The sequence below is a fragment of the Hevea brasiliensis genome, chromosome 18 (assembly GCF_030052815.1).
Source record: "Hevea brasiliensis isolate MT/VB/25A 57/8 chromosome 18, ASM3005281v1, whole genome shotgun sequence".
In the NCBI taxonomy this organism is placed as follows: Eukaryota; Viridiplantae; Streptophyta; class Magnoliopsida; order Malpighiales; family Euphorbiaceae; genus Hevea; species Hevea brasiliensis.
The window spans coordinates 24,091,679-24,101,388 of record NC_079510.1 but is presented as its reverse complement, the minus strand read 5'-3'; positions in this window follow the sequence as shown (position 1 = coordinate 24,101,388).

The window sequence follows — 9,710 nt, the reverse complement described above, 5'->3', positions numbered from 1 at the left end:
GCCTTTTGCTAAAAACTCATAACAAAGTGTGGATTATGACAAATGAGATGATGTTACATTATGTGATAATAATTTTTATATAGTTTTATATACATATGCATAGTTTACGGCCATTTTTAAGCTTAATACAGTTCTCTACAAGATTGCAATCTGGCTCAAATGCCAAATTAGCTCTTCAAATATTGATGGATGTCTTAAAATTTTTGCAATATTAATCCTTTTGATTAGAAGCTGTTTTCGATTCTTAACAAAAATAAAAAAAATTGATTCGATTTTCTTTCTTCTATGTATTAACTCAATGGGTAATTCAAATTATCTTGTCTCGATTTTGCCCCAAAAAGATATCTATCCGATCTAGTTGATTTGCCATCTCTAATCGTATTATATTTTCTCTTTAAAAAAGAGAATTGTAATTAATGACGCTAAGATTAGTGTTCAATTCTCTATTTTCAATCTTTTAATGCAAAGGAAATGTTAAGTGTATATGTTCTCAATCACTATCCCTAATTCCAAAATTAGGGGGCAACAGTTTCTTATAAGGTTAAAAAAATAAAAAATCACATTCAGTAATTATTATTCTACTAGTTAGAAACTATTAATTATAAGGAAATTTTATAATTTGGTCCCTGGATTTTGTTTTATAATCACTTTAGTCACTGAATTTTGAGAAATTAATTATTAAATCTTTTAATTTTTCACTATATTACACTTTAGTCCCTATATTTTGAGAAATAAATATTTAGTCTCCTTAATTTTAATATATAGAATAATTTAGTTGCTGTAATTTTAATGTTTACAACAATATATTAAAATTACAAAGATTAAATTGTGATATAATGTAAAATTCAACTAAATTCAAGAAATAAATAAATAATTTTTTAAAATCCAGGGATTTTAAGTATAATATAATGTAAAATTTAAGAACTGAATAATTAATTTCTCAAAATTTAAGAATTGAAATATAATATAGACAAAATCTAAGAATAAAATTGTAAATTTCCCTAATTAATTTTGAGCCTAATGATTTTAAAAAAAATCTTTTTGTGAAGTTATAATTTAATTTAATGATTTCAATTTTGGCTAATTTCAACATATTTATCGCAATTTTATCTAATTGATCAAATTTATAATTAAAATTATATTGAGGGGAAGAAGTAGATAATTTTAGCCTCATTTTACTCAACTAAATAAAATAAAATAAAAAGCCCAATTTTGATCAATTGGATAAAATTACAACCAATTTGCTTAATTTGACCTATAAATTATAAAAACTCAAATGATTTAATTGAATTGCATAAAAAGTTATTCTTCTAATTATAAGCGATGCAACATACTACTTTATATTCTCCCTTTAAATTTAGCAAACATACAGGATGCACTGTCTCTACTAACATTAAGTAATCTTTACACGCAGCATACGCAAAAACTTACAAAGCATAAAATAAATCTTACATCCATCATGCATAAACTTAGCTTAAAATGAGTTGTTATAAGAGTATGCATGAGATATACATGGTAACTATACAAAACAAAGAGAGAACTGCAGGAAACAAGCAACAAAGAGATAAAGGGAGTCGATGCTGGTCGTGAAATTTCTCAAAAAAATTCAAATTGGCGAACAGAAAGAGGCTTGGTCATGATTTGATCATTGATAAAAATGAATCTGACTTGGATAATCCCAGCTGCCACTTGTAACTTGTTTACAAACAAAATGAAAATAAAGTTTAACATGGTTAGTGCGAGCATAGAAAACAGGATTTGCAGCGAGGCATATTGATTGGCGGGAAGCCAAGTTCGACAAGAAGAGATTGAATCCAAAACAGCTCAACAGTGGTATTAGCCAAGGCTTTATATTCACTTTTACTCGAGTGGGCAATTTTGGGCTGCTTCTTTGCCATCGAAGAGATTAAAAGACTTGCTCTGATAAATGGCATAGCAATTGGTGGAATGGTGATCATCTGGACACAGTCCCCAATCACTGTCAGGAAAACAGTGAATACAACTATTGGAGTTGGCATCCAGGAATAGGCCATGTTGGTGCACATGAATCACGTGGCATACTATATGTTTTACAGCCTCACAATGATCCTCAGAAGGACAATGCATGAATCGGCAAAGTACCTACTGGGTGGTATTGCTGGCCATTCATAAACATGACACTGGACCCCTTAAGGTTGGTGAGGTGGCCGTTGGTGTTAAATAATGTCACACCTTACCCCTCCGTAAGGCATAGCATGCTCCCGTAGAATACTTAATGAACTACCGAACTTCACCTACCGATAACTCATTAAGTACCCTACAAGAGATTTTAAAACAATTTTCTTACATTTTGGAAGTGGTGAGCATTTTGGTAAGAATTAAAAACCATTTATTCAAAGTTTAAATACTAGTAAAAATTTTTGTCCATTCAAATTTTGTCGCAAATTTTATAAAAATTTTGACAGAGTTCCCTCTGTATTTTGAGAAACCAGTTCTTCAAATACCTGTAAAAAGCACTTCCAAAACTATTTTACAACTCCCAACCTCCAATAATTCACAATTCAACTCAAGTCAATCCATTTCAAAACAGTTTCACAATCTAAGTCAAATTTGTCAACTCAGTAGGTTCAATAATTCCATTCACAAAACATAAGGCAGAAAATCCATATGTACAAATATCAAATTTACAGAAGAAAATCTAAAATAATATTATTATAGTTTATTTACAACTGCTCAATTTACATTGATACTTATGACATTAAAGTATTTACATCAAAATAACCATAAGGGTATAAAACAATACCCGTACAAAAAGGGATCAAAAAGATCTTGTCAATCCCGCAGCTCACTCTGCTGCTTTCTCCTTGCTTTTATCTGCGACAGTAAATTAAACTATCGCTGAGTATAAACATACTCAGTGGTGCACAATAAAGATTTAAAATGCGATACATAAATCATTTATTGATGAAACATAATTTGAATACTTCACAATCACATTTCACAAATATCAAAGCTCATAACAACTCATTTTGTCAAATAATATATTACACAAGTTTAGTCAAACAATTGCATAAACACGGTGTTGCCAAAGTCGCATACAACTTAAGCCATGACACAAAATTTCCGATCAATGCCGTGTTGTACACCACGACAAAGCAATCTCAACCCCATTAATCGAAACCAATGAGGGAGGTGGCTAGCTAGCTAATGAGTACTCATCCGATCTACAACCTCAACTGGCAAGCCAGAGAGGGAGGAAAATAAACGATCTCAACCCCATAAATGGAGGAGGAATAATAAGTAACTGTCATGCTAAGTGTGAATCAAAAATTCATTTCAAACATTTCATTCAAATATTGCAAACAAAAATCAATCCATTTCCAAAGTTACAATTTGATCGCAAGGTGGCAACACAAAAGTTCATAAATTCATAATGCGTAATAAATCAATTTTTCAAGGATAAAATGCTTAAATAGGGTTTATTGTGCACAAACCTCAAGCGAGTCGTCCCTTAGCCTCGACTCGTTTCCTCGGGTTCCTTCCCGATATTCTTTTCAACTGAAACACAAAATTTGACAATGTTTCAGTACTAGAACTTAACATAAATCCCAAAATGAATTTTAACTTCGCATTTACCTATTTCTAACGTGTTAAATTCGACGTTCTCGAAATTTTGTGTTTCGGGTTACTATTCACTGCACTATTTAAGTCAAATAATTGACTTTCTAAGGATTAATAGGTATGGGAACTCCAACTTCACCCACATACCACATTTTGGTCACCAAACTTGTTGGTTTTGGTCATTTGTTTAAAGCTTAGGTCATTTTGGCAAAATTGCCAATTTTCGGTTTTGGTTCTCCGAAGTTGCACTGTTCCATTGGTCGATCTACTGTTGGAATTTGACAAAACTTCCTTCATAGAAAATGTTCCTTATTGTCTTAAGTGTATTCTCATTTTTGGATCACCTCAATCGGAGTTTTGTAGCTCAAGTTATGGCCAAAATAAGTTTACTGTTCACGTGTACTGTTCATACTGAGATTTTGGTGCTGGCAGATTTTTGGTCCAACTTTGGTTAATAATTTGATCAAGTTAAGTTCATAATTTGGTCTCACTTTCTTCATATGAAATGTTGTACTATGTCTTACGTTTCCATCGGTTCAAGAATCGCCTAAATCCGAGTTTTCTAGAGGGAGTTATAGCTATCCAAACATTGCTGCTCAACTGAAAATCTGCAGAGTTGCAGTACAGTAATTTAATTTTGCTCAATGATTTTGAAAGGGTTAATGGCCTAATTTGGGTTGGTGTTCTTCATGAAAGTTTTAGGTCTATATCATATCTAATTGCTGGTAAAATTTCAGGTCAATTTGACCTACCTAGCTCGAGTTATGACCAAATGAACAGTTACTGTTCATTTGGTCAGTTTGGTGCAGGGCAGCCTGCTATCAACTCACTTTGGTCAATTGTTTCACCAACTTTTGGTCAGTTTTTGGTCATGGTTCCTTAATGAAAGTTGTGCTCTTTTATGTCTATTTTCATCTCCAATTGGTGGCATATCCATTAGGCTTGTAAAATTTGAGTTTTGGTCCTTCAAAGTAGGTTTGGTCATGCTGCCAGCAGCATGACCATTGACCTACGAATTTAGCTAAATTTTCCACCATTCCCACACAACTTATTTGGTCATAATTGACCATTAATTCATGTCACAATAGGTTAAACATGCCATTTATGCATTTTTTCAAATTTTAGTTCACTAACCCTAACATTCAAACCCTAATCTCACTAATTCATTGTGTTTAACTACTTTCAAAGCCTTAAACCATAATAACTCAACTACTTAAGGTTCATATACTCATACACACCTTTAAGTCCATCAAATTCACACACACACATCAAAACCCTAGCTGGATGAATTTGTCTTTAATCCTCCCACCATTAATTTCTTTTCATTTTAAGTATATTCCTAGGTTAATTAAGCTATAAACATAACTAAATCAACTAACAATTCAAGTTTAGTTTACTAACCTTGTGTGCAGAATTTCTTCTAAATTTTCTTCAAATTTTTCGTGTTTCTTTTGTTTGAATCCTCTTTAATAGTTGTCCAAACAACATCTAGTTATGGTAGGACAATTGGCCATGGTTGATTTTGGTTCTTCAAGCTCAAAAATGAGCTTTCATGGTGGTTTTGGTGTGGGAGAGAGAGAGTGACGATATTTTGAAGAAGAAGATTTGTGTTTTAATTTTTTTTTTCTTTTCTTTTCTTTATCTTATGGAAGACCACAATTCCCAATTTAATAATTCACTAAATTAATTTGTTTATGACATCATTCATGATGTCATCAACTTTGACTTTTCCATCTTCTTCCTCTTTTTTTTTTATTTATTTTTTTCTATTAGTTCTTTAATTTAATTCTCTATTCCGAAATTTTCTTTTCTTTGATTTTATTTGACAGTTAGGTCAGGAGTCAGCTCTCGGGGTCAATTGACCAAATCGCCCCTCACCGGTTCATCCCGGTTTGCAAATAATCCAATATTTCTTCCGGCTCCCTGACCTAATTATTTGACTGGCTTAACATTTCTTTTTCTGATTTTCTCTTTTCCACTGTGTTCATAAGGGTCCTAAGGACCGCAGCGTCACTTTTTACGGTTCGAAATTTGAGTTTAAAATGACTTCGCAGTTGTTCCCGAGGAGGTCACTCATCGCTGTGACTCTCGGCTCGTTTAACCTCTTATGTTCTGTTTTTCTTATTTATAGTTAACTAATTAAACATTACTAATTATTTGTGTTTATGGCTTCTCAAGTTGTCTTAAGTGTGGCCCTAATCCCATTAATTGTCCGGACCGACACCGGTCACCGGAACAGTGAAATATACCAGGCTATGCAAACGGGGGTGTTACAAATAAGGCTTAGCCATCTCCTTGCTTGTTTGGTGAAGAAGATCCTTGATGTGTTTTTCATGAGAAAGCAGCAGGCCCTTTGGTAGGTAGGTGACTTCAAGACCTGAGAAGTATCTCTTTGTTTTCCATCAATTTTAACCATTTATTTCTTGATTAAAACTGGTAGAGTAACAAGCACAAAAAGATGATGTAGGACAAATACCTCATGATTAAACAATGTTCAAGTGATCCTTTTCTCAAAAATTTTCTTTCAAAGCTCTTAAATGAGATCTGAAAACAATAGAAGATAGTCATGATATATCAATGTTAACTTCAGCATACTTGCCAACAGGCCTGGCGACTTGATTGCTTCTTCCCTTCTTTGTGGTGCTTGGCTTATCAAAGTTTGGAAAGTGTGGGTCATGTGGTGTGAGGCAAAAAATCATCTATTAGGATCGCATAAAGTGCCCCAGGTAACACCAAAGAAAGATGATGAAATCACATTGGTCTCACTTAAATACCATCTCATTAGATAACATTTCCTAGACGTGCAATTTATACAATCTTAATCGAGTCCATTGGTAAGTATCGTCTTCCCATAACACTACTATAGTACTAAGGATTTATGCCCCAAATACATAGATAAACAATAGTCACCATCATGGTAATAATCAGGACATATTCATCGTTTCTTCCGAGCTACATCTGATTGGACATCAATTTCCGAATGGACAGTCAAAAGGACCTGATTGATGCACTGAATTTTCCAATAGGGCTGTGGAGGGCAACTTACTCTTTGCATAGGTTCCACAACCGTCGCCACCATAACCCAATGTCTAGGTTCGGGATAATGAGTATGTAAAAGGAAGGTGTAAGACACCCCTTATACCTAGTTTAACCTAATTAATTCGAGTGTCAGTCCTTTACTAATGTTTCTAAAAGTCTTATTTATTATTTATTATTTATTTATCAAACTTCTTACTTAAATATGTAATTTTTAAACCTACACACAAAAATAGTTCAAATAGGGGTTATTGTTTATAAACAATTTTTATGTACAAGTACTCTCTATCTATTGGGGTTGCTAAATTTAATTAAGTGACATTTACTAAGTGATTAAAATTAATTAATTATTGACAATTTAGTTTACAAATAAATTCAATTTATAAACAACCCTAAGTTTCTATTTAACTAATTAATTTATTAATTTATCAAATTACCTTAAAGATAATTAAACTAATCAAATTATACACATGTATATTTTATTCTAATAACACATAAGGCCCAAATAATTACAACCCAAAATAATTTATTTCTAACATGTGATACACTTGTATTATATAGATGTTTTTAAGCATATTTGTATAATATTTCATGGCATTTAGATAGGTAATTTCATGCATAATCTCCAAATTCATTAACATTTGTAAGTTCAATCACTCTACACTAAATTCTATGTTTTCTGCATATTTTCAGATGTTTAGAGGAGGTTCTAAAGCATAAGAGTAAAGAAGGATGCTTGGAAGAACTCAAGGAAAGAAGATTGTTGCTGATACATAGAACATGGGTCAAGTAAATACACCACAGACCCATGTAACTTGCTGCCAGGAGAAAGCCAAAGAAGAAACACAGTACACGGGCCATGTAACACGACCCGTGTAACCTCCGGAGACCCGTGTAAGATTCTACCTGGCAAAGCTCGAAGAGTTCTTGGAAGAACAACAGTACACGGGCCGTGTAATTAGACCCGTGTAACTAGCCGAGGCCCATGTAAGTTTCTACCCTGACACAAGATGTAACATTCAAAGCTCCAGTAAGTTACACGGCCCTAGGCCATGTAGTGACACACGGGTCGTGCATTAGCCGACAGCCAGTTTCCTGATTAGGGTCCCAGCTCCAGTTTTTACAAAGAAAAGAGATTTTTAATACTTTTGGGACTCTAAAAACCTAACCCTAGACATTCAATATAAATAAAAGCCACAGAAAATAAAGATGGGGAGACGGAAGATCGAAAATCTTCAGATACACATTTTCATCATTCTCTCAAAGCTGTCTTGAAGAACAGGGCATTATCACCAAGGAGGAGTCCTCAGCCAAAGTTCCATAAGATCAAAGCTACAGATTCCCTTCGGTTCTTTTGTTCTATTTCTTTAAGCTGTGCTTATGTTCTTTTATTTCATTTTTATTATATTTGCTAAACTCACTATGAGTGAGTAGTTTCTTTATTCTAGAATTAGGAGAGTAACGCTTATAATCATTATTATGGATAAATATTGAGTTTTATTTATTGGAATTGAGATTTGTTTTTTGATTTAATTTCTTGTATTCTTAATGCATGCTATGTGTTGGTACCCACCTAGTTATGATATGAGATATTAATCGAAGAACTGAAAGGTGAAGATTAGTATTGGAAAATTAGGATTTTAAACCTAGGAAATCTGACCTAGAGATACACTGATGACCTTTGTGGAGTTCCATAATTAGTCATAGATCTTAATGGTTTTTTATTAGGACTAATCACCAACGAAAGTAGGGTTTAGCTCTGATCGAAACACACCTTAAATGCCTTAAGAGAGGACTTAAGATATCTTAGGATCAATTTCCATTAGAGCAACGACCCTCAATCCAATGAATAAGACAAGACTAAATCCATAATAAGGTTAAAGTGTGAAATCTTAATTCTGGAATTGTTTCGAATAGATTGTTTCACTCTTAGTTCATTACTCTTCTAGTCTTTAGCATTCAAAATAGATCAGATTCTTCCCTATTTTATTCGGTAGCCTAGACAGTCAAAATTACTGTGTAGTTTAGTATTTACTAATTAAATTCCTCGTGGAATGATACTCCACTCACTACTTTATTACTTGTTAGCGATCCGTGCACTTGCGGGGTTGAAAAACCAGCAAACAAGTTTTTAGCGCCATTGTAGAGGATTTTAATTTTAGCAATATTAAGCAATAGGCAATTTAGCTGATTTAGGCATTTGCATTTATTATTTAATTTTACTTAATTTATTTTATTTCTTTTATTTTTTTTCTCAGATATTTGGTTTAGTGCATGACTAGAATAAAACCAAAGGAAGAATTTTTGGACTTGGATCCCGAAATAGATAGGACTCTAAGAACCATTAGGAGAGAAAGGAAATGCTAAGAACAAAATCAGGGAAATCTAGAAACTCCCATCATGGTCGATAACAACAATAGACCAAGACTCCTGAGGGACTACGAAGCTCCATCAATACAAGGATTTCAGCCCAGTGTTACGAAACCTACAGTAGAGGCCAACAACTTTGAATTAAAATCGGCATGGCTCCAAATGATTCAACAGACCCAATTTGGAGGTTCACTTACAGAAGATCCACACTACCACCTCCAATGCTTTCTTGCCCTATGTGACACATTCAAGATGAATGGAGTCTCTGATCAGGCTATAAGACTCATAGCATTCCCATTCTCCCTTCGAGATAGAGTAAGGAAGTGGTTACTTTCACAACCAGCTGGAACATTCACCACTTGGGAAGACCTCTCATAAGCTTTTCTGGCAAGGTATTTCCCACCTGCAAAGACTGCAAAGTTGAGGGTTGAACTCAACACATTTAGGCAAAAGGAAGGTGAATCACTCTATGATGCATGGGAGAGATATAAATGTTAGTAGTATGCCCTAGAGCATATCAATTAGTATGTATCTTGTACATGTTTTATTAATAAAAGGTAATTTCACTTTTCTGTTTACATAATATATTTATGTGTAATAGAAAAGGTCCATTGATATTTTGTTAGAAATTCTATTTTTAAGTTGTTAAGAATATGAGTGACAGTATCTCTAGCACAAAGTATCATAAATTGGTTCACAATCGA